The sequence below is a fragment of the Schistocerca serialis genome, chromosome 10 (genome assembly GCF_023864345.2).
Source record: "Schistocerca serialis cubense isolate TAMUIC-IGC-003099 chromosome 10, iqSchSeri2.2, whole genome shotgun sequence".
NCBI classification, from domain to species: domain Eukaryota; kingdom Metazoa; phylum Arthropoda; class Insecta; order Orthoptera; family Acrididae; genus Schistocerca; species Schistocerca serialis.
In genome coordinates this window covers 44,921,408-44,947,146 of record NC_064647.1, presented here as the reverse complement: position 1 = coordinate 44,947,146, position 25,739 = coordinate 44,921,408, and the positions used below count along the sequence as shown (strand labels likewise).

Genomic DNA, 25,739 nt, shown 5'->3' with positions numbered 1-25,739 from the left:
CTAGAAAGGACAACTTTTCTCACAGGAGGTAGTGCTGGGCATAACTATAAAAACAGTTCTGTTAACAGGTGTGCAAAAGCAGGAACTTGTGTAGATATGGGCCATCTCACTCCTGCTGAGAAAGCCAGTACTTAGCAAGAAATCCTCCAGTTGACGTACAATGCTCATTCTGTATTGATTGTGTTTGTCTCTGTACTTAATGCTGTTGTCAAACAATCCATTCTATATTAGTCAATTTGATGTTACGCTGGCATCAGAACAGTATTACTGATCCTGTGAAGTGCGAACAAGATAAAGAGTGACATGGAATCCTATTGTTGCATGGCAGACATGATACCGTATTTACTCGAATCTAAGCCGCACTTTTTTTCTGGTTTTTACTATCCAAAAAACCGCCTGTGGCTTAGAATCGAGTGCAAAGTAAGTGGAAGTTCTGAAAAATGTTGGTAGGTGTCCCCACAACTAACTTCTGCCGTCAAATATATGTCGCGCTACACAGGTATGCTTTGCAGGCACAAAGATAAATACTGGCGCCAAAACCTCTGCGTCAATAAATAAATTTAATAGGAATAATGTAAACATTATGCCATGTATTCTTTCGTGTTTGCCGCTATTTCATTTAAATCCTGTCTGCCTAATAAACTACGAAACTAGAGCGAGACAACAGCAAACGAGGAAGAATATACATATCATTTCATGTTTATATTCGTATTATTCTTATGCTGAATAGTGATACAGTCAGAAACTAAGCACGGCAACTGACTAGATTTTTAAATCTAAGATGACCCTAATTTCTGTGCAGAATGTAATGTACTAAAGAGTCGTCTGCAAAGATTTTCAAATGGAGAAAAATTTTCGCTAAACTCTCGTTCAGAACATCTTCTATCATACGCAGTCTATTATTTGGATCTTGTTGATCATTATCAATGAAAGCAGAAGTTTAAGTAACAACAAATAGCAGACTCTCACCATTGTTTCACTTATGAGACAATTCCTCTCTTTTATTCTCTCTTTTTTTAAATTCTAAGCCGCGGTAGCGTGCACAAAAGCAAGCCTTGCCGCGAGCGGCGAACAGGTCGTAAACATGCATTATCAGAATGTAACAAACAATGCATGACACAGTACAACAATGCATTTTCAGCTTAGAGTGACATAAACACCTATAACAAAGAGAACGGCACTTATCAGATCATAGCAAAATAAGCAATCGATTCAAACCAGACGAAGCACGTGAAAAAGGAAGGGTACCCGTATAAATGTGGACGGAGCGCATGACACATAGCAATGGCTACCTGGTAAAGCTTAACTGTTAAGCTTACAACTTGAACCAAACTACTGTAGCTGTATCTTCATCCATTCGACCTCTATTGTGTTTCTCGTTACAATGGACCAACTGTTTTTCGATTTGGAGGGGCGGTCTAAAACTTTTCTCTCTCCTTGAATTTCGAGTCTCAAATTTCAGGAGCGGCTTAGATTCGGGAAATTTTTTTCCTTGATTTCGAGTCTCATTTTTTGGGTGTGGCTTAGATTCGAGTGCGGCTTAGATTCGAGTAAGTATGGTATTCTGCTGCAGTTTAACCAGTGGCATTAATAGACAAGCAGTTGGTACATAGAGTGAACATCATACTTGGTGCCCTATTCTGTTTACAAAATGTTCAGCAGACTTCCAGAAGTGGGTGCATTCACAATAAGAAAGAGGGACTGTAGTAGACCTCATGCAGTTTGCACACCCTTTATGGAGCATTGCAATGACTGAGTTTTGTAGGATAAGTATGCAAAAATTGGAGCTACTGAACACATAAATGACACTTTCACATGGTCAGTGCTTTGCAAGTGCAACTTGCATTTTATTTAATGTTGAGACAAGATTCACACTGAGATGATAAATAAGCACAATAACCACATGTGAATAGAAGAAAATTATCAAGCAATCGTGGAAGCAAGGGATCAAGTTCACTTTAGTGTCAGTATGTGGTCAGGAATTGTAGGTGACAGACTCATAGCACCATAAACTTTACCAGACAAATTACAAATGAACAGGTGCTGCTTACCACCAATTTGTGTGTGCCGAATATCCATGCTATTGGATAATGCTATTTATACTGTAGATAAGAATAACTATTTCTCTTTTATGACTGAATTTCCATTATTTTTCCAACAAAACACATTTCACCTAGTTGCAGCAGGCACCTTCAGTGATTTACAAACATATAAAAGAGGTACTTATTTAACACAATTTACTGCCCGCTTTTGTTTCTCCTATTATCTTCATCCATTTGCTGTTGTATTAGAACTTCTTGACTCGAACCTGATTGATAAGTTTTAAATCAATTGCATTTCACAACTGTGCTGTTGACTGCATTTAACATTGCTGCTGCAGCTACAGATAGGCATAAAATACCTGTGGTTTACAGCCCCTGCACGCCACAGGCCTCAATATGGTATTGAGTGCAGCGTGAGCAGTAACATGAAATTTGACTTACACTGAATGAGTGTATACGGTGGATGACAAGTAAAGAGGCAGCCACAGCAACAGGCTATTGCTCTGTTTAAAATTTCAAAATTTCATGGAACACGGGAGAATATAGTATTAAATCTTCCCACTGACTTACACAGTCAGAAAAGTAATTGCATTTGAATTAACTTGTGGGAAGGATTCTTATGTGGTATATATTCCGTGATGTTCCTTCTTTTCTCTTCTTGGTGTATGCAGAACAGTAAATTAATTGTAGTAATATAGATAATGGATGATGAGTTGTGCCATCTGGGATTATTTTATTTCACAATCTGATAATGCTTCTTTTATCTAATAAATAATTTCCTCCATTGTTGTATTCATGTCATTTAACTGTAATGTTAATACCAGATATTTTATGATGTGTGAAATTGAAGGATGTATACAATTCAGTTGTTGACAACAAATAGACTGACTTTGCTAGTTTTGTACAAGCAAAATAATATTTCCAAAGACTAAACAAGCAGTGGAAGAGTCTATATCGAACTGTTGCTGGCAATATAGTATTCTTGAACACTAATAATGCCCAAGATTTGTGCCTAAAATTTGATTTTTTATTCCCTTGACATCTATTTGTTTCTTTTTCTGTTATTGAAAAATTGTCTGCTGAAATTTACACTTGGCATGCAAGTGACAGTTCAGATGCTTCCTGATGACTGCATATATTTATGTTGTTTGCTTAATGTTTTTATTTCAGAATTTTTAATTATGATCAAATATATTTCATTTGAACATCATAATTTTCAGCATTCACTGTTAGCTTTATTTCCAGTCACTCACTGTGACTGTAATTACGATGACAAGGTTATTTCAAAATGGAAGATTTTTGTGTAACTACGTGCCAGAAAAATTAACCATTCTATCACATATATGAACCATGGACCTTGCTGTTGGTGGGGAGGCTTGCGTGCCTCAGCGATACAGATAGCTGCACCGTAGGTGCAACCACAGCGGAGGGGTATCTGTTGGGAGGCCAGACAAATGTGTGGTTCCTGAAGAGGGGCAGCAGCCTTTTCAGTAATTGCAGGGGCATCAGTCTGGATGCTTGACTGATCTGGCCTTGTAACAATAAACAAAACAGCCTTGCTGTGCTGGTACTGCGAATGGCTGAAAGCAAGGGGAAACTACAGCCGTAATTCTTCCCGAGGGCATGTAGCTTTACTGTATGGTTAAATGATGATGGCTTCCTCTTGGGTAAAATATTCCGGAGATAAAATAGTGCCCCATTCGGATCTCCGGGCAGGGACTACTCAGGAGGACGTTGTTATCAGGAGAAAGAAAACTGATGTTCTACAGGTCGGAGCGTGGAATGTCAGATCCCTTAATCAGGCAGGTAGGTTAGAACATTTAAAAAGGGAAATGGATGGGTTAAAGTTAGATGTAGTGGGAATTAGTGAAGTTCGGTGGCAGGTGGAGCAAGACATCTGGTCAGGTGAATACAGGGTTATAAATACAATATCAAATAGGGGTAATGCAGGAGTAGGTTTAATAATGAATAAAAAATTAGGAGTGCAGGTGAGCTACTACAAACATGAACGCATTATTGTGGCCAAGATAGATACGGAGCCCACACCTACCACAGTAGTACAAGTTTGTATGCCAACTAGCTCCACAAGATGACAAAGAGATTGATGAAATGTATGATCAGATGAGAGAGATTATACAGATAGTGAAGGGAAACGAAAATTTAATAGTCATGGGTGCCTGGAATTCGATTGTAGCAAAAGGAAGAGGAGGACACGTAGTAGGTGAATATGGATTGGGGCTAAGAAATGAAAGAGGAAGCCGCCTGGTAGAATTTTGTGAAGAGCATAACTTAATCATAGCTAAGACTTGGTTCACGAATCATGAAAGAAGGTTATACACATGGAAGAAGCCTGGAGATACTGGAAGGTCTCAGACCAATTATATAATGGTAAGACAGAGATTTAGGAACCAGGTTTTAAATTGTGAGACATTTCCAGGGGCAGATGTGGACTCTGACCACAATCTATTGGTTATGAAGTGTAGATTAAAACTGAAGAAACTGCAAAAAGGTGAGAATTTAAGGAGATGGGACCTGGATAAACTGACAGAACCAGAGGTTGTACAGAGTTTCAGGGAGAGCATTAGGGAACAATTGACAAGAATGGGGGAAAGAGATACAGTAGAAGAAGAATGGGTAGCTTTGTGAGATGAAATAGTGAAGGCAGCAGAGGATCAAGTAGCTATCAAAGACGAGGGCTAGTAGAAATCCTTGAGTAACAGAAGAGATATTAAATTTAATTGATGAAAGGAGGAAATACAAAAATGCAGTAAATGAAGCAGGCAAAAAGGAATACAAATGTCTCAAAAATGAGATCGACGGGAAGTGCAAAATGGCTATGCAGGGGTGGCTAGAGGACAAATGTAATGATGTAGAGGCATATGTCACTAGGGGTAAGATAGATACTGCCTACAGGAAAATTAGAGAGACCTTTGGAGAAAAGAGAACCACTTGCATGAATATCAAGAGCTCAGATGGAAATACAGTTCTGAGCAAAGAATAGAAAGCTGAAAGGTGGAAGGAGTATTTAGAGGGTCTATACAAGGGAGATGTTCTTGAGGACAATATTATGGAAATGGAAGAGGATGTAGATGAAGATGAAGATGGAATGGGAGATATGATACTGCGTGAAGAGTTTGACAGAGCACTGAAAGACCTAAGTCAAAACAAGGCCCCGGGAGTAGACAACATTTCATTAGAACTACTGACAGCCTTGGGAGAGCCAGCCCTCACATAACTATACCATCTGGTGAGCAAGATGTATGAGACAGGCGAAATATCCTCAGACTTCAAGAATAATATAATAATTCCAATCCCAAAGAAAGCAGGTGTTGACAGATATGAAAAATACCGAACTATCAGTTTCATAACCCATGGGTGCAAAATACTAACACGAATTCTTTATAGACGAATGGAAAAACTGATAGAAGCCAACCTCGGGGAAGATCAGTTTGGATCCCGTAGAAATGTTGGAACATGTGAGGCAATACTGACCCTATGACTTATCTTAGAAAATAGATTAAGGAAAGGCAAACCTACGTTTCTAGCATTTGTAGACTTAGAAAAAAATTTGACAATGTTGACTGTAATACTCTCTTTCAAATTCTGAAGGTGGCAGGGGTAAAATGCAGGGAACGAAAGGCTATTTACAAGTTGTACAGAAACCAGATGGCATTTATAAGAGTGGAGGGGCATGAAAGGGAAGCAGTGGTTGGGAAGGGAGTGAGACAGGGTTGTAGCCTCTCCCTGATGTTATTCAATCTGTATATTGAGCAAGCAATAAAGGAAACAAAAGAAAAATTCGGAGTATGAATTAAAATCCATGGAGAAGAAATAAAAACTTTGAGGCAGCAAAGGACCTGGAAGAGCAGCTGAACGGAATGGACAGTATCTTGATAGGAGGATATAAGATGAACATCAACAAAAGCAAAATGAGGATAATGGAATGTAGTCGAACTAAATCGGGTGATGCTGGGGGAATTAGATTTGGAAATGAGACACTTAAAGTAGTAAATGAGTTTTGCTATGGCGGTCAAAGTAGAGAGGATATAAAATGTAGACTGGCAATGGCAAGGAAAGCATTTCTGAGGAAGAGAAATTTGGTAACATCGAGTGTAGATTTAAGTGTCAGGAAGTCGTTTCTGAAAATATTTGTATGGAGTGTAGCCATGAATGGAAGTGAAACATGGAAGATAAATAGTTTAGACAAGAAGAGAATAGAAGCTTTCGAAATGTGATGCTACAGGAGAATGCTGAAGATTAGGTGGGTAGTTCACATAACCAATGAATAGGTAGTGAATAGAATTGGGGAGAAGAGAAATTTGTGGCACAACTTGACTAGAAGAAGAGATCGGTTGGTAGGACATATTCTGAGGCATCAAGGGATCACCAATTTAGTGTTGGAGGGCAGAGTGGAGGGTAAAAATCGTAGAGGGAGACCAAGAGATGAATACACTAAACAGACCTGGTGGATGACCTCGATACACCACAGCATCATCTGCAAAAAGCCTCAGTGAACTTCCGATAAGTTGTAATAATGGCAAATTGTACTGAAATGCAGGAGGATCTGCAGCGAATTGACGCATGGTGCAGGGAATGGCAATTGAATCTCAATGTAGACAAGTGTAATGTGCTGCGAATACATAGAAAGATAGATCCCTTATCATTTAGCTACAAAATAGCAGGTCAGCAACTGGAAGCAGTTAATTCCATAAATTATCTGGGAGTACGCATTAGGAGTGATTTAAAATGGAATGATCAAATAAAGTTGATCGTTGGTAAAGCAGATGCCAGACAGATTCATTGGAAGAATCCTAAGGAAATGCAATCCGAAAACAAAGGAAGTAGGTTACAGTACGCTTGTTCGCCCACTGCTTGAATACTGCTCAGCAGTGTGGGATCCGTACCAGATAGGGTTGATAGAAGAGATAGAGAAGATCCACGGAGAGCAGCGCGCTTCATTGCAGGATCATTTAGTAATCGCGAAAGCGTTACGGAGGTGATAGATAAACTCCAGTGGAAGACTCTGCAGGAGAGACGCTCAGTAGCTCGGTACAGGCTTTTGTTAAAGTTTCGAGAACATACCTTCACCGAAGAGTCAAGCAATATATTGCTCCCTCCTATGTATATCTCGCGAAGAGACCATGAGGATAAAATCAGAGAGATTAGAGCCCACACAGAAGCATACAGACAATCCTTCTTTCCACGAACAATACGAGACTGGAATAGAAGGGAGAACTGATAGAGGTACTCAGGGTACCCTCCGTCACACACCGTCAGGTGGCTTGCGGAGTATCGATGTAGATGTAGATGTAGATTCGAGGATGTAGGCTTCAGTAGGTACTGGGAGATGAAGAAGCTTGTACAGGATAGAGTAGCATGGAGAGCTGCATCAAACCAGTCTCTGGACTGAAGACCACAACAGCATTATCACATATATAAATATTCATGGAGAGATTCACATAATGCAGACATTCAGAGACAAAAGTGTTGTCCTACAAAATGTATTATATGAGTCTGAACTCAGTACAAGTAGAAATAATATTTTATTTGATTAATAGCAAGTATCCAGTATATGTTCCAGTGCCGCTCACAGGAAGAAAGTGTTTGTGCCTAAATTCTGTTATTCTAGTGCTTTTGGGTACATGGTATTCTTTGTTTTTCCATCTGTTTCTTTTTTTCTTTTTCTTTTTTTTCTTTTTTTTTTTTGTGGTTTTAGGGCGCACAACTTCAATGGTCATTAGCGCCCTTACTACGTTAAGAATGCACTGCGAGGCACAAGTTTAAAACAACAACTAAAAGGGAAAACACGATAAAAGACAGACTGATAGGCAGAGGATTAAAAAACAGCATCATCGAATGTCCTTAGAGAGGTGTGTCAAATTGATAAAACGAAGGACATGAGCAGCTGCTCGTGGGTCATCTGCTAAAATTGCATCTAAAGTACATCGCAGGTTAAGATCGAGACGCAGTGTGTTGAAATCCGGACAGGACATTAAAATGTGGCGGACCGTCAGCAATTGCCCACATGGGCAGAACGGCGCCGGCGCAGCCGTCAGCAGACGGCGATGGCTGAACCGGCAGTGTCCAATGCGTAACCGGGCCAAAACGACCTCCTCCCGCCGAGAAGGGCGGGAGGAGGACGTCCAAGCCGCGGGAAGAGGTTTCAAGGCCCGAAGCTTGTTGTCTGTAAGTGCAGCCCAATCGGCATGCCACAGCGATAAAATGCGCCGACAAATGACCCTGCTACAGTCTGAGGAAGGGACACAACAAGAAGCTGTCCGAGGCTGGAGGACCGCAGCCTTGGCCGCGGCATCTGCAGCTTCGTTCCCAGGGATACCGACATGGCCAGGGACCCACATAAAGCTAACCAGAGAACCGACGTCCACCAGCTGCTGAAGAGAGCGTTGGATCCGGTGCACGAAAGGGTGAACCGGATACGGATCACTGAGGCTCTGGATGGCGCTCAGGGAATCGGAGCAGATAACATAAGCAGAATGTCGGTGGCGGCAGATGTAAAGAACAGCCTGGTAGAGGGCAAAGAGCTCAGCTGTGAAGACCGAACAATGGCCATGGAGCCGGTATTTGAAACTTTGTGCCCCGACAATAAAAGAACACCCGACCCCGTCATTGGTCTTTGAGCCATCTATATGAATGAAGGTCCTATTGATGAACTTTGAACAAAGTTCAACAAAACGGGAGTGGTAGACCGAACCGGGGGTAACCTCTTTTGGGAGCGAGCTGAGGTCAAGGTGAACGCGGACCTGAGCCTGGAGCCAAGGTGGCGTGTGGCTCTCGCCCACTCGAAAGGTTGCAGGGAGTGAAAAATTAAGGTGTTGAAGGAGGCGACGAAAGCGAACTCCAGGGGGTAGCAGGGCAGAGACATACAACCCGTATTGACGGTCGAGAGAGTCGTCAAAAAAGGAGCGATAAGACGGGTGGTCAGGCATTGACAGTAGCCGACAGGCATATCGACAAAGCAGTATATCGCGCCGGTAGGTGAGTGGCAATTCGCCAGCGTCAGCATGAAGACTCTCTACGGGACTAGTATAAAACGCTCCGATCGCAAGTCGTAAACCTCGATGTTGTATGGAGTTGAGGCGGCGTAAGATGGATGGCCGTGCAGAGGAGTATACGAAGCTCCCATAATCCAGCTTGGAGCGGACGATCGACCGATATAGACGAAGCAGGACGGTTCGATCCGCTCCCCACGACATACCACTGAGAACACGGAGGACATTTAAAGAACGGGTACAACGGGCAGCCAAATATGACACATGTGGAGACCAGCTATGTTTCCTGTCAAATGTAAGAACTAAAAATTTTGTTGTCTCCACGATTGGGAGAGCAACGGGACCGAGTCGTAAGGACGGTGGGAGAAACTCTTTGTAGCGCCAGAAGTTAATACAGACAGTCTTCTCGGCAGAAAAACGGAAGCCATTGGCGACACTCCAGGAGTAAAGACGGTCAAGAGAACGCTGAAGACAGCGCTCCAGGACACGTGTACACTGCGCGCTGCAATAGATGGTAAAATCGTCCACGAAAAGGGAGCCTGATACATCAGCTGGGAGGCAATCCATTATTGGATTGATCGCGATGGCAAAGAGAGCGACGCTCAAAACTGAGCCCTGTGGCACCCCATTCTCCTGGCGAAAGGTGTCTGACAGGACAGAACCCACAAGTACCCTGAACCGTCGATCCATTAAAAAAGAACGAATAAAAAGAGGGAGGCGACCGCGAAGGCCCCATGTATGCATGGTGCGGAGAATGCCCGCCCTCCAACAGGTGTCGTAAGCCTTCTCCAAATCAAAGAACACAGCCGCGGTCGGGCGCTTCCACAAGAAGTTATTCATAATGAAGGTCGACAAGGTAACCAGATGGTCAACAGCAGAGCGGCGCCTACGAAATCCACATTGTACATTGGTAAGTAGGCGTCGAGACTCGAGCAGCCAAACCAATCGAGAGTTAACCATTCGCTCCATCACTTTACAGACACAGCTGGTAAGCGAGATGGGTTGATAACTGGAAGGCAAGTGCTTGTCCTTCCCCGGCTTAGGAATCGGGACAACAATAGACTCGCGGCAGCATGCGGGAACATGTCCCTCAATCCAGATGCGATTGTAAGTACGAAGAAGAAAACCTTTACCCGCAGGAGAAAGGTTCTTCAGCATCTGAATATGAATAGAATCAGGCCCTGGAGCGGAGGACCGTGATCGGCCAAGTGTGTTTTCGAGTTCCCGCATGGTGAATGGGGCATTATAACTTTCACGATTCGAGGAGCGGAAGTTAGGTGGCCTAGCCTCCTCTGCCTGTTTGCGGGGGAGGAAGGCAGGGTGGTAATGAGCGGAGCTCGAAACCTCTGCGAAAAAGCGGCCGAAGGCATTGGAGACATCCTCAGGGGCCACAAGGACGTCATTCGTGACCGTCAAGCCAGAAACTGGTGAGTGGACCTTAGTGCCAGATAGCCGGCGCAGGCCACCCCAGACAACAGAAGGAGGAGTAAAACTGTTGAAGGTGCTTGTGAAAGCAGCCCAGCTGGCTTTCTTGCTTTCTTTAATAATACAATGACACTGAGCACGTAATCGTTTATAATTGATACAATTCGCCACTGTAGGGTGGCGTTTAAAGGTGCGTAAAGCACGTCGACGAGCATGTAAAGCGTCTGTACATGCTGCAGTCCACCAGGGGACCGGTACGCGACGTGGAGAAGTAGGGTGAGGGATGGAATATTCAGCAGCAGCGAGAATGACTTCCGTGAGGTGTGCGACCTGACGATCGCAGCTTGTGAAGGTTTGATCTTGAAAGGTCGCCCTGGAAGAGAAGAGCCCCCAGTCTGCCTTGGAGATGGTCCAACTAGAGGAGCATGGAGAGGGGGTATGCTGCAGGAGATGGATAACACACGGGAAGTGGTCGCTCGAATATGTATCAGAAAGTGCATACTACTCAAACTGGCGTGCAAGTTGGGGAGTACATATAGAGAGGTCTAAATGGGAATAGGTGTGAGATGTGTCCGAAAGAAAAGTAGGGGCGCCAGTATTGAGGCAGACAAGGTTGAGCTGGTTGAAAAGGTCTGCTAACAGGGAGCCCCTCGGGCAGGATGCTGGAGAGCCCCAAAGGGGATGGTGGGCATTGAAGTCTACAGTTAACAAAAATGGTGCAGGTAGCTGAGCAATAAGTTGCATCATGTCTGCCCTGGTAACGGCAGATGATGATGGAGTGTAAACGGTACAAATGGAAAATGTAAAAGTGGGGAGAGTAATGCGGATGGCAACTGCCTGCAGGCCGGTGTGCAACGTGATGGGATCATAGTAAATATCATCCCGGACCAGCAACATAACCCCTCCATGAGCCGCGATACCTGCCACAGGGGTAGGTCAAAACGCACAGAGGTGTAGTGTGCCAAGGCAATTTGATCGCATGGGCGTAGCTTCGTTTCCTGGAGGGCTACGACGAGCGGACGGTGCAAGCGGAGCAGCAACTTCAAGTCCTCTCGGTTGGAGCGAATGCTGCGAATATTCCAGTGAATAAGTGCCATCGTAAGAAGAAAAGGAAGATGAAAGAAGAGGTCACCTCGAAGGCCGCTGAGGGTCTGGCTTCGAGCGAGCACTGCCGCCGCTATCAGTAGGCGGACAGTCTTCGTCCATTGGGTCTATAGGTTCATCGGCCATCTTGGGATGATGGCCGGGAGGGGGAGCTTCCTCCGCCGGTGAACGGCCAGATGTTCGGCTACCAGCGGTGTGGCCAGGCGAAACGGATGACGGCCTGGGGCGGCAACTGCTGGGTGGCGCAGGAGAAGAAACGCGCCGTGGCGGAGAAGGAGAACTGTGCTTCCTAGGAGCCTTCTTGGAAGGACGTTTGGTGGAAGTACCGGTCGAAGGCTGGGAGGTCGAGGTATGTAGGAAGTCTGCACGGGACGGTTCCTTCTTAAAGGCCCGTGCATCTGACTTCTGGGTCTTCGTCTTGGCAGAAGCTGATGAAGGTGCTTGTGTCTGAGGGGTGACGGGAGGAAGAGGAGACGTTGACCGGGCGATCTTAGCACTGGCTGAACGGACGACCGTGGTGCTGAAGGTCAGATCGCATGTCTGGGTTGCCACCTCCCTGGTAGTCCGAGGAGAGGCGAGGACAGTACTGTATTTCCCCGCTGGGAGCAGCGTGGGCTTCCTACTAGCCAATAGCTTGCGATCAGCCGAGGTGGACACTTTCTCTTTGACCCGAATTTCTTGGATACAACGTTCTTCCTTATAGACAGGACAGTCGCGGGAGGATGCGGCATGGTCACCCTGACAGTTCACACAACGAGGAGACGGAGGTGGACAGTCCCCCTCATGGGGGCATCCCTGCCACAAGTGACACATTTAGGCGCATTGGAACAAGACTGTCGAGTGTGATTGAAACGCTGACACTGGTAACAGCGCGTAGGTGTCGGGACATAGGGGCGAACAGAAATAACCTCGTAGCCCGCCTTGATGCGAGATGGCAGCTTAACACTATCGAAGGTCAAGAAAAGTGTCCGGGTCGTTACAAGGTCATTGTTGACCTTTTTCATGACCCTATGGACAGCCGTCACGCCCTGCTCAGCGAGGAAAGATTGAATCTCCTCGTCAGTCAGTCCGTCGAGGGAGCTAGTATAGACCACACCACGAGACGAATTCAAAGTTCGGTGAGCCTCCACCCGCACAGGGAACGTGTACAGGAGTGTGGCCTGAAGCAGTTTTTGTGCCTGAAAGGCGCTCTCAGTTTCTAGTAATAAGGTACCGTTACGCAACCTGGTACAAGATTTGACAGATCCGGCTATGGCATCTACACCCTTCTGGATAACGAAAGGGTTGACAGAGGAAAAATCCTTTCCGTCCTCAGATCGAGAAACGACGAGGAACTGTGGGGCAGGCGGTAGTACTTTTGTCACTGATGGCTGGTCACGTTTCCGTTTTTGGGCAGAAGTCGAGACAGATGGAGTGAAATCCATTGCGGAGGAATCCCCCATGATTGCCAGCGTCTCTGATGGCGCGCTCCTTCCTTGTGGGGACCCTCTCAGATGGCACTCCCGCCTTAGGTGAATGTTTACACCTCAGGTCACACCTCCAGAGAACCAGACAGAGGGACCAATCGGCATGGTCAGACGGTATCAGCTCAGGCAATCACCCCTCCCCGGGCCTGGCCTTTACCAGGGGGTATGCGCGTGCCTTACATGTCTACCCAGGGCGGGGAATTACGCGTTACCCCGTCACCGGCTACGCGTGCGAACGCGTGGGTCAGCCTTCAGGCACGCACAGGGAGGAAGGAAGAAGAGGAAAAGGAGGAGAGAGAGGGAGAGAGAGGACAGACTGTCTCAAACGCCGAGGCGGAGACCAGAGAAGGCAAGGAGAAGAAGGTAATGAGAAGGCAAGGAGAAGAAGGCAATGAGAAGGCAAGGAGAAGAAGGCAATGAGAAGGCAAGGAGAAGAAGGCAATGAGAAGGCAAGGAGAAGAAGACAAGGAAAGAGTAAGGAAGACAGTGAGGTGGAAAAGAGCAAAGAAAGGAACCAACCAAAGGAAGGAAGAAACGAGAAGTGAAAAAGCAAAATGACCGCAAATAGAGGTCGTGGAACAGTCCGTCTCCGGGCGCAGGCGCTAACGACCCCCTTGAGGGGGTGGGACTCCTTTTAGTCGCCTCTTACGACAGGCAGGAATACCTCGGGCCTATTCTAATCCCCGGACCCGCAGGGGGGTTTCCATCTGTTGCATACACAAATAAATCAAAATGTTTACCAATGTGTCAGCAGATCACATTCAGCTGTCCATATGAGAAACATGCATTTGCCAAATTTGGTCCACACACTTCTAGCAGTTGTTCCTGTGCTTTGTTGATAGTCATTACAAATGTAAGTCTTAATGGAAACTGCAAACTTCTGAAGACGAATGTCCCTAAGCCATCACATTGAGCCTTTAATTTTTCTAATAGGTTAACATTACTGCTATCAAATTTAGCCTTAAGATAAGTTTTTAATTCGTCACACAGAGCTTTTAAATCTGCCGGTAAATCTGCATTTCATTCAGAATTTAACTCCTCACCATGAGCCTTCATATCCACCTTTAAGTCTGTAGTTATTTGCACACTAAAGAAGCAAACAAATCCTTTAATTTCTCCTCCGTGCTTTTTGTTAAGTTACCACTGTTGTACAGTATTTATGATGATGTGTTTATAAGTAATCTTCTCCCACCAGTAACTGTTTAAAGAGTGGGTGACTTTGTTACAGACTTTTTTGAAAAACAAAATCAATTTCAGCTGTGCAAAACACACACCATCACAAAACGAAATTAACAAATAACAACAACTTGGCTTCAATGCAGCTCATCAAACTCAGTTGCACAGCCCGTCGTGTTGTGATATTAGCTGGAACCACATCACAGCAACTCAGTGAGGTTGGATGGTCGTAGGTTGTCTACATGTACAGCGATACTCCCCAGACCACCTTACGGCAAGTAGCAGAGGCTACCTTGTACCAATACTAGTAATTTCCTTTCCTATGCTGCTTGCAAATAGAGTGAGGGAAAAATAACTGTCTATATGCCTCTGTATGAGCCCTAGTTTCTTGTATCTTATTTTCGTAATTCTTATGCACAGTGTATGGTGGAGGCAACAGAATGATTCGGCAATCAGCTTCAAACACTGGTTCTATAAATTTTCTCACTAGTGACCCATGAAAAGAATATCGCCTTCCCTCCAGGGATTTCTATTTGAATTCCCAAGGCATCTCTATTGTTTGAACCTACCAGTAACATATCTAGCAGCCCACCTCTGAACTGCCTTGATGTGTTCTCTTAATCCAGCCTGGTACGGGTTCCAAACACTTGAGCAGTGTTCAAAAATAGCTCACACTAATGTCCTTTATGCAGTCTCCTTTACAGGTGAACCACACTTTCCTAGAAGTCTCCTAATAAACTGAAGTCAACCACTCACCTTTTCTGTCACAATACTCACATGCTCCTTCTATTTCATATCGCTTTGCAGTGTTACATCCAGATATTTAAATGACGTGACTGTGTCAAGCAGTACACTACTAATGCTATATCCAAACACTGTGGGTTTGGATTTTCCTATTCATCTCTATTAATGTACATTCTTCTACATTTAGGGCCAACTGCTATTCACTACACCAACTAAAAATTTTGTCTAAGTCATCTTGTGTCCTCCTACAGTCACTCAACTTTGACACCTTACCGTACATCACAGTGCCATTAGCAAACAACCACAGATTGCTTCCCACTCTGTCCGCAAATCATTTATGTATATAGAGAGTATTACTCGTCCTATCACATTTCCCTAAGGCACTCACGATGATACCCTTGCCTCTGATGAACATTCGCCAAAGGACAACATACTGGGTTTTATAATATAAGAAGTGTTCGAGCCACTCGCGTATCTGTGAACCTATTCCATATGCTCGTGCTTCTTTGTCAGCCTGCAGTGGAGCACTGTATCAGACGCTTTGTAGCAATCTAGAAATATGGAATCTGCCTGTTGCCCTTCATCTAAAGTTCGCAGTATGTTGTGAGAAAATGGCGGGCTGAGTTTCACATGAATGATGCTTTCTAAAACCATGCTGATCTGTAGACATAAGCTTCTCAGTCTCAAGCAAATTTAGTAATTTGAACTGAGAATATGTTCAACTGTTAAGTGGCTACTGCATAGCAGCTGCAAAGTCGATGAATACTGTTGTTGCACTCAATAGTTGTTGATCACCACTCTTTCATCTCACGATGTGACTTTTGCCGGTTACTGTGACCATTACTTACTGGCAAAATTATTCCTTTTTAATGTTTAATATTCAGTGAACATGTTGTTAGCTATGCATTTCTCCTTGACTTTTGTCAGTTGTCAAGGACAACAGCAACAACTTTCCACTCGATCTCAGATTAAAATTTAAACGATGGAAAATCCAGGGTAGAACGTAACAATATTATGAGAAGCAAAGTTGCTACTCACCATATAGCAGAGATTCCGAGTCGCAGATAGCCACAACGAAAAGTCTCTCACAATTAAAGCTGTCAACAGTAGATGTGCACACACACACACACACACACACACACACACACACACACACACACACACACACACACACACACACGCACACACACACACACGCACACACGACTGCAGTCACACACTGCAGTCACACACTCTCATGCAAACACAACTCAAACACATGACTGCAGTCATATGTGTGAGTTGTGTTTGCGTGTGCGTGTGTGCATGTGTGCGTCTATTGTTGATGAAAGCCAATAGCTGAAAGCTTAGATTGTGAGGGACTTTTTGTTGTGCCCATTTGTGTCTCAGCATCTCTGCTATATGGTGAGTAGCTGCTTTCCTTCTCATAATATTGTACGATTAAAATTTTTATTTCTTCTTGATTAATTCCCATGTTTTAGTCAGTATTAACATTCTTTATCAGTTTGATCCAGTTTTTATGGGTACTTTCACCAGGGTGTCAGAATCCTGTGTTCCCGTGTATACGTGAGAACTGATTTTTGAGTTTGTTGACTCGCAGTTATCAATCTATGCACGTGAAATATGTTTATGTAAGACAATTATGCTGCTGGTCTTCAAACTTTGTCACCATTGCACTCTTAAGTGTGCTGGAAGTTAAATGTTTCATCTTTCAGAAATAAACATGAAGAGTCCTTCTGCAATGATTTCTTACATTGTTTCACAAAATACAGACACTTCTTTTATCAACAACTTTACAATGTTAATAACAAGACTGTGTCTATCGTTTTGGTAACTTGAAACTTTACAATAGAATTAATACATATTTCAAAATTTACCTTTTGTTTGTGTGTATAGATTTTTCCTATTGTCATCTGTGGCCAATGCTCCAGTGCTTATGCACCAGTACAACATGGGGTGGTGTCACTCCTCCAGATTACTTGCCACGTACAAATACACATAAAAAATTGTGCACAGCAGTTGCACTCTCCTATTTATTAGATAATTAGCTGCATACCTGGTAGTGCCCAGATATGCATTTATTCTAATTCTATTAGCCCATCTCCTCCTTTCCCATCTCTCTGCCTGTCTCCTCCACCCCTTTCCATCCAACTCTTTCTCCTCCTCTCTGTTCCCCTCTTTCACCCTCACACGCTTACCTATCTCCCCCTCCCCCTCGCTCAGTCCATCTTTTATCTCTTTGCTCTGTCCAATTCCTCTTCCCCAGCTCCCTCTCCATCTCATCCTCCACCCTCCCTGCATCCATCTCCTCCCTCCCCCAAATCTGTATCAGCATCGTCCATGCCCTCTCCCTCTGTCAATCTCTTCCTCCTCTCATTCTCTGTCCATGTATCAACCCTATTCCCTCTCCCCTCCCCCCCCCCCTCCCCCCTCCCCCCCATCCTCCACTGCATAGGAGGTATGTACCAAATTTGATTGAAATCAGTCCAGAGGTTTTGGGAATAGATTTTTACTCATTACTTTCCCCACAAACCTACATCACGTATATTGCACATATGTCTATCGTATTTCACACATGTCTGTACACATATTTTACCTGTATCTCTAGCAGACTTTGCTCTGCATCTTCATTTCCATGCAGCCCAGTGTCGTATTTCCTGAACTTTGTGACATACGTCAACATAATTTTGTAGGTACTTCCAGTAATGTAATTCAATACTGTCTGTGAAATGTGCTGTGAATAGCATTAGTTGCAAAAAAGAAATAAATGCAGCAGATTTTCACACATTTCAGTGTTTATGACCTAATATTACTTGAATTATCTGTCATAGAATGATATAATTTTGTGAGTAGAATCAGCGGTATATGTTAATACTGTCTGCAAAGTGTGTCAGCAGTACATTTAGTAGTAAAGAAGTAATAAATTAAAATGTTGTGCCTGATGTGGCTGTTTTACTGAATGAAAAGTGAAAATGTACTAGGTGCACAATTTTGCTTCCACTGTTTGCCGATAGGTGGCGACAACGGTAAGTAGCGGTCGAATGAAATAGATCGCAGACATCAGGCAATTAGCTTGGACCTCAGTCAACATAACCTTATTCAAACATTTGTCGATTTGTGTCTGCATCATAAGTGGTTTCAACACTTCAAGAACGATGGTTTTAACATTGTAGACCGGCATAGTGGTGGAAGAGAGAATGTTTTCAAAGATGTAGAATTGGAGACATTGCGTCAAACTCAAGAAGAATTGGCATGATTAGCGGGAGTGACACAGCAAGTCATTTCAAAATGTCTCAAGGCTATGGGCATGATTCAGAAAGAAGAAACTTGGGTCCCGCGTGAGCTGAAACCAAGAGATGTTGAATAGCGTTTGTGTGTTTGTGAACAGTTGCTTCAGAGGCAAAAACGCAAGGGATTTCTGCATCGTATTGTGACCGGGGTCAAAAAAAGGGTTCATTGCAATAACCCTATATGCAAAAAAATCATGAGAATATCCCTGCCATCTTCCACGTCGACGGCCAAACCGAATATTCATGGCTCCAAGATCATGCTCTGCATTTGGTGGGACCAGCTTAGCGTTGTGTACTATGAGGTGTTAAAACCAAGTGAAACCATCACAGGTGCTCATTATCGAATGCAATTAATGCATTTGAGCAGAGCATTAAAAGACAAATGGCCACAGTACAGCGAGAGGCACGATAAAGTGATTTTGCAGCAAGACAACACTCGACCCCATGTTGCAAAAGAAGTCAAAACATACTTGGAAATGTTAAAATGGGAAGTTCTACCCCACCCTACCTCCTACCTATGGACATTGCTCCCTCTGACAATCACCTGTTTAGATCAATGGCACGCACATGGCCTGGCTGACCAACACTTCCGATCTCATGAAGAAGTCACAAATTGGATCAATTCGTGGATCGCTTTAAAAGATGAACAATTTTTTCGACGGAGGATTTGTACACTGCCCGAAAGGTGGGAGAAAGTAGTGGCCAGTGATGGAAAATATTTTGAACGATACATGTGTAACCAATTTGTTTTATTAAAGCCTCAAATGTTGGGGAAAAATGGCAGAAGCAAAGTTGTTCATCTTTTAGTAATCAATAAGCTTTTTCCTTACATTGTTTTGTGGGGGTTGTGAGAATCAAAAAGTTTCATAAAGGTTTGAATTTATGTTTAAAGTTCGTTGGATGTCACTAAGTGCTGTCATTGGTGAAGAAAGTCTGGATATTTGCACATTGTGACCTACACTTCTTTTTTCACTCCAAGCCCGACCCCTTTGATAGGTATGTGGTTCTTACCCCACAACAATTCTTTCCCTTTAGGAAGCGATATGTGTGGCAGGTTTGATTGAACTGGTCCACATACATGGCACATATATACATCCATTTTTATTATATGTATGGATTACATCGTTTTATAGTCTGTGAGCATCTTCCTTAGTTCAGGTAGGCATCAGGCTACACAGCAATCACCTGGAGCGATATGTGACACCACAATAGATGTAACAGTTTTGAATGTTAAACCATGCAGCGGCATTCCTATCGGATTAAGTAAAATCAAGAATTCAGTTGGATAATTGATAACTTTGGCTGGATTTATTACAGTACTGATGTACTGATATTGCCGTTTGTCCTGGTATTTCATTTTGAGTGCTGAATCTGATGACATTGAGATCATTGGTCCTGCTTGCCAAATAGCACATGCGCTGAGCAACTGATTATTTTTGTAGTTCTATGCAATATTCAGGGTAACATTTGTGGAACAATTCATCTGTGGTTGTTTTAATTTTACAGATGTCTGTTGGCAGTCCAATACCTCAGTTGCTGTCTTCCGAATACCAATTATCAACAATTATTTAATTGTTTTGCAAAATGTTCATTGATTGCATCATGGTCTAGTTGTACATGCATATTGGTTTTCAGAGTCAGTTTGTGTACCATAGAAATGATGATTTGAGACACACATTAAGCTCGTCAGCGGTTGTTGAATGCTTATAGCTAGCAGCATATCCTGAAAATCACCACACAGTAAAATGAGTGCACCACCAAATAGCTGTTCATTTCAACTTAAATCTTCGAGTTTATTATGAAGCACTTCCAATGCTTTTTTTGTGCGACATAGTACATTCATCCCATATAAAGATTTCAGTGATTGGATTACCTTATCCAGTTCAGAATTTTTGTTGATATTGCATGTTGATATCTCAGGCATTTGCTGGGTGTGCTGTTTGGCCACCATCAAAGAGTTTTTGTAACTTCAAATGATATGATTGCTAGTGCAATATTTTTTTCGGGATTGTATGGTTCCCAGAATAAATGAAATAAGAAAAGTTTTGCCTGTGCCTCTGAGTGCGTCAAGGAAATTCAGTTCACTCCTTTGCTTGTAATTGCATTCATAATTCTGTCATATGCTAAGTGTTGTTCTGGAACCAATTTTGGAAGATTTGTTTGAACAAACGTGCCTAATCTGTCGACATCAGAGTGTGTTTGTCTTTGCAAATCACATGTGAGGAGGCACAGCCATTCCCAATTTTACCAGTGCCAAACATGTCTTCTATTGAAACAAATGCCTCATAATAAACAATTAGTATAAATTGAATATCTATATTTTGATTTGTAGCTTGTGTTATTCCCAAAGATCCTTTGGACTGGGTCAGAAGCATATTGTTGATATAATTGCAAATAACATATGTATTTGCTGTGGTTGAGCAGTATTTGATGCATCAGCACGCGAACTGTCCAAATGTGCATCAGTCTCAAGATTTAACTCTTGCAGGCTTCACGATAAGTGCCACATACTTGACTGTCTGCTGTTCTCAGTTCTTGGAAGGATATTGGTCCATGTACATTAATTAATAGTAAATGCAAGTTAGAACATTATTCGTTGTTTGAGTGAATAGTGTACACACGGACTAACACATTGGTCAAATATAAATTGGGATGTTCTGCAGCTGTTTTACCTATTTTACGATATTGGAACTTGTCAGCTGTTGCATTCCATGCTTAGTATGTTGGCACTTCAGAACGAAGTAACTCCCTAGTAAGCATATCATCTGTGCACAATGAGAAAAATGCAGTTAATGTGCTTGATCAATTTCACCAAATTGGTAATACTCAATTTTGATGTGTTCTTTGTATATTTTATAGAGTAATGGTGAATATGATACAACCCAACAAGTATCGACTTCAGCGCCATTGTTTCATTTTTTTTCATCTGATGAATTTGCTGTTGTCTTTGGTTGATCATTGACAGTTGAGTGGATGTCCAGCAATAGTCTCAACAAAGAAGTCTCTTGTGTATTGTTCCGTGTATTTCATGCACGGTGGATTATTGTTTAGTAAATCACATGGACTATGAATCATGTTTTTGGCGATGACTTCAAATAAGTGCAAAATGGTATCAACATCTGGTATTTCTGCTAAGATGACTTGATCAATTTGATGTGATGTGACGTTTTTGATCAACCAAATAAAAATGTGTGCATGTGCAATTCTCTCTTTTGCCATTCAGCGGAATACATCCAACAGTGTGTCTGTCCAAAAACATGCTGCTTGACTTTGAAAGCCTTTAAAGATTTTAGTTTTTGTTTGAATGTAGGCACAGAAATATCATGATGATCTGACGATAATGTTGATTGACTAAAGTTTGTAACACAGTGACAATTGATTTGTTTATCAATTTTTCCTATGAAATAAATTTTAAGAAATTTGTGAGTGTGTTTGGCAATGGTGGTAGTGATCCTGCATGATTATAAATTTGTTCTTGTATTTTGACTGCTGTCATTTAATTCTTGCATATGATATTTATTGCCCTGAATGGTGTTATATGCAAGAACAGTTCATGATTCCTCATATTTGCCAAGAAATATTTCAATTGGCTCATGTCACCTGACACCAGTGTTGATAATGGTTCAGATAATTAACATAACTCTGGCAAATTTCACTTTCCACCTGCGCGTCACATTCTTGGTGTATCATTATTAAATTTCTTTAATTTATTCTAAAATGGTTAATAAAAGTCTGTGCTATGGTTTTTCATGAAGTTGTGAACTATCGAATCTAATTGCTCTTTCTTGTACATTGTCTCAATGTTCCTAATAATTTTATGTTCCTTTTTATGCTGCTGTATTCTTCAATTCTTCTTCATTTTTATTAGCATGCCATATTTTTCAGGCCTTTAGTTTTTCTGTTATTCCCTTGTCACACTCCATTGTCCACCACAGGTGTTTTGTATTCTTTTATCTGGGATTTTTTGTTTTGCTTCATGATGTAATTTCTCTTCTATTTCTTCCCCATTCCCAGAATCTAATTTTCTCATGCTTCTGTTTAACTATGTATTATCTTCTTTAAGTTTTAATTTGTATATTTAAAAATCTTTTGAGAATTTGTTATTGCATATTGTGGACCAGAAGTCTTACTTTTGTTATACAGGTGATTCATGGAGATATGCAAATATTTTATGTTATTCTGCAAGTAAAACTAAAGCAAAAAGTTCATATAAACATAGGTCTGCAAATGTTTAGTTACGGCAAATAAAAGATTTTGCCTGAAATTTAGTGACTTCGCTAATATGAAGCCATTGCAAGCCTGTACAGGGTTAAAGTAAAGCTTTATTAACATTTATTTTGTTGTTACTGGACTGGTGAATCTAATAAAACATGTCCCAGATGTGTATTTGCAGCAGTCTTACAGAACATCCAGAGGAAGAGATATTATTATAAAAATAAATTTGTTTACTTTCTGTTAAGAATTTAGGAACTTTTATGTCATTGTTGGTAACCGATAGTGAGTTGTTTCGGTCATTTACAAACCTTGAAACGAGTGAGTTTCTGTATTTTTGAGTGAAAGAACATAACAACAACAGTGTATTTAAGTGAAACCACATAGTAACTGTTGTAGTTTGCAGATTATTTATGAAATAGGGATACCTTTCAAATTTACTACAGAGGAATTTTTCCAAAATTAAATTCTCTACAACTTCTGTTGAAAACTTTGTGCAGTTGTCTTGAATTTAAAAAAACAAGTTGGGCCAAGTACTTAATAAATTAAAAATTTTACGAAATTACTTCTTTGGTTCTCTGGATATTCTGGAAAACTACTGCAGGTACATGCCTGGGACATGTTTTATTAGATTCACCAGGTTAATAACAATAAAATAAATGGAAATCGTGCTATACTTTATCCTTGTATAGTTTTGTAATGATTTTATATTAGCAAAGTTGCTGAATTTCAGGCAAAATCTCTTATTAGCCATAACTAAACATTTGTGGACCTATCTCTATATGAACTTTTGTCTTTAGTTTTGCTTGTAGAATGAAATATCTCCATGAATCACTGTGAATATACTGAAAGGAACACTGTAATGTCCCATGTCAACTAAATTGCTTAATGCATTTTAAATAATATGGTTCAATTAGACCTTAAGAACACCTGAGGATGTAAGTGCATGGTACCAGTCTCTGAGCAACTGCAATAAAACAGCTAATGCGGCAAATTGGACTCTCATTCAGTTTTAACCAGCATTTCAACATCTCAATATATTTTAATTTGTTTCAGTGTTCCTTTCATTATGCATAATTATTTTAGCTGTAGATACCCCAATTATAAGAGTGTTTGCTTACTTTTGTTGCCAAAAATGATCAGTTTCTTTATTGAATCTTTTTTTTTATTTTTCACTTTCATTATCCCTTTGGAATTCCACTCAGTTGTTGCAACATGATCACCTGAAATTCTCTAATCATGTTATTGGTTGATCGTGTTTTTAGGTAACTTTATGAATTTTGTTAGCGCTATTTTCATGTGAAAATTTTCACACAGATGTATGAGTCTTTTCTATTTATATTCATTTATGTGCAAACAGAATCATTGCAAATAATTTTTCCAAATACAGTTTCTTAACCAGTCTGAGCAAAAAATCTCCTAATAAAATGTTTACATTTTGACATGGCACTTTATCTAACTTTGTACCATTGTTCTCAGAACTCCTGTAGTTTCTCTGGGTTATTTTTTTGTCATTATTGGTTGATGCATATGCATTAATTAATGTGTACCTCTTATTCCCATACTGAACTGTGAGAAGAGAGAATCTTCCTGAAGGTGGTGAAAAATTTAGCACTGAATCTGTTAATGATTTGTTAATTATGAATGTAGTGCCTAGTGAGGTTTTTCCTGGTTTGTCTTTGCACATACTATAATTATCTGAATCTGGTGTTTCTTTATGTGTAAATCTGGTTTGTTGTAATGATGATATTTTACTTAGTAGAGAATTGAGCATATTTGCCAGTTCTTTGGGTTTGTTACCTTTTATCAGTGCTAGAATATTTAGAGGCTACGGTATAAATGGCACTCTCTGGAGATCATTGTTGATCTTACAAGGAGACAGTACAAGTTGCTCAAGATTTGATGATTTACAAGAACTGATGAGTACAAAACATTTCAAAAACCGTAACAGAGTCATCGGTAGCTGAGAGTACAGTGTAAAAGTCTTGTAATAGCAAAGTTGGTGGTACGAATTTGATTTTAGCAACTTTTTTTTTAAAAAAAATTATTTCAAATTTATTTTTTTATCAAATGGGTATATTAACTACCACACAAGCAAATACTGAATTATGATTTTTTTGAATAATATACATTTATTTTTCGTTACAGTCATAAGAAAGTAATGAAAATTTGATAAAGAAATGCGAAATGTGTTACAGTTAAAAGAAAAATATGTAAAGCAGTATTCAGAAGGTCATACACAAATTGAAGGATTTAACATACAACAATATTGGAGTAGGAATTTATGATCTTGGAAGTAGTTCTGTGAATGCTTTGGAATGTTGGAACAACAAGGACAAACAGTGCGCATGTACCTTAAGTTTAGTAAAGATGATGTTCTGTTTACTCAGCTGTGACCACCATGTTCACTACACCCGTAACTACATCAGACAGAATTCTGACACACACTATCAAGCATATAAGGCAACCACAAACATTGTCAGACACTGTAAGTGTACTCTTCCATTTTGCAAAGTACTGTACATGCCACAAACATTGCATTTGTCTTTGGGAATGCTGCAGTGCACATTACCAGTCCATAGAAGTACTGCAATAAAAACCCACTTGTCTCAAAGAGCACAGATTCCTTCTCATCCCATCTAGTAAGTCTCCTGTGACCTGGGGTTCTGGGCAACTGTTCTGAACTCTCTGTTCTTTAGGACATGTCGGAAAGAACATATACCATCAGTGACCAAGCAGCTCATTAGAATGAAATTACACTGAAAAGACAACCCTTAGCTGCTTACAGGCGTTGACATGCGTCAACGGGGACAGATGAAAATGTGTGCCCCGACAGACTCGAACCCTGGATCTCGTGCTTACATGGCAAAAGAACAGATACCATCTTAGTATATACATAGTTAATGCTCACTGGTCACTTGACCATCTTCTTCTTCTGTGCGGATGCACAAAAAGTGCCCGAACTCTTACGGGAATTGGCAACGCTCCGCGAGTAATGAGTACAATGGGCGGGGGCACTACGAATGAAGTGCGGGACAATATGTTGAGAATGTGGGTGTCGCGAGAGGCATGCCAGAGATAAGTCCCTGCAGTCGCAATATCCACTGTGTCCTCGGTGGCTCACATGGATAGAGCGTCTGCCATGTAAGCAGGAGATCCTGGGTTCGAGTCCCGGTCGAGGCACACATTTTCATCTGTCCCCGTTGACATATGTCAATTCCTGTAAGCAGCCAAGGGTTGTCTTTTCATTGTAATTTTATTCTAAAGTTG

At 41.6% G+C, this 25,739-nt stretch overlaps 1 protein-coding gene across 4 annotated transcripts in view; it reads left to right on the top strand.

The window, feature by feature from the left end:
- LOC126424958 (uncharacterized) overlaps positions 1-25,739 on the top strand; it is a 140,693-nt gene that overhangs the window by 49,583 nt on the left and 65,371 nt on the right. The gene's annotated exons all lie outside the window — the stretch shown is intronic.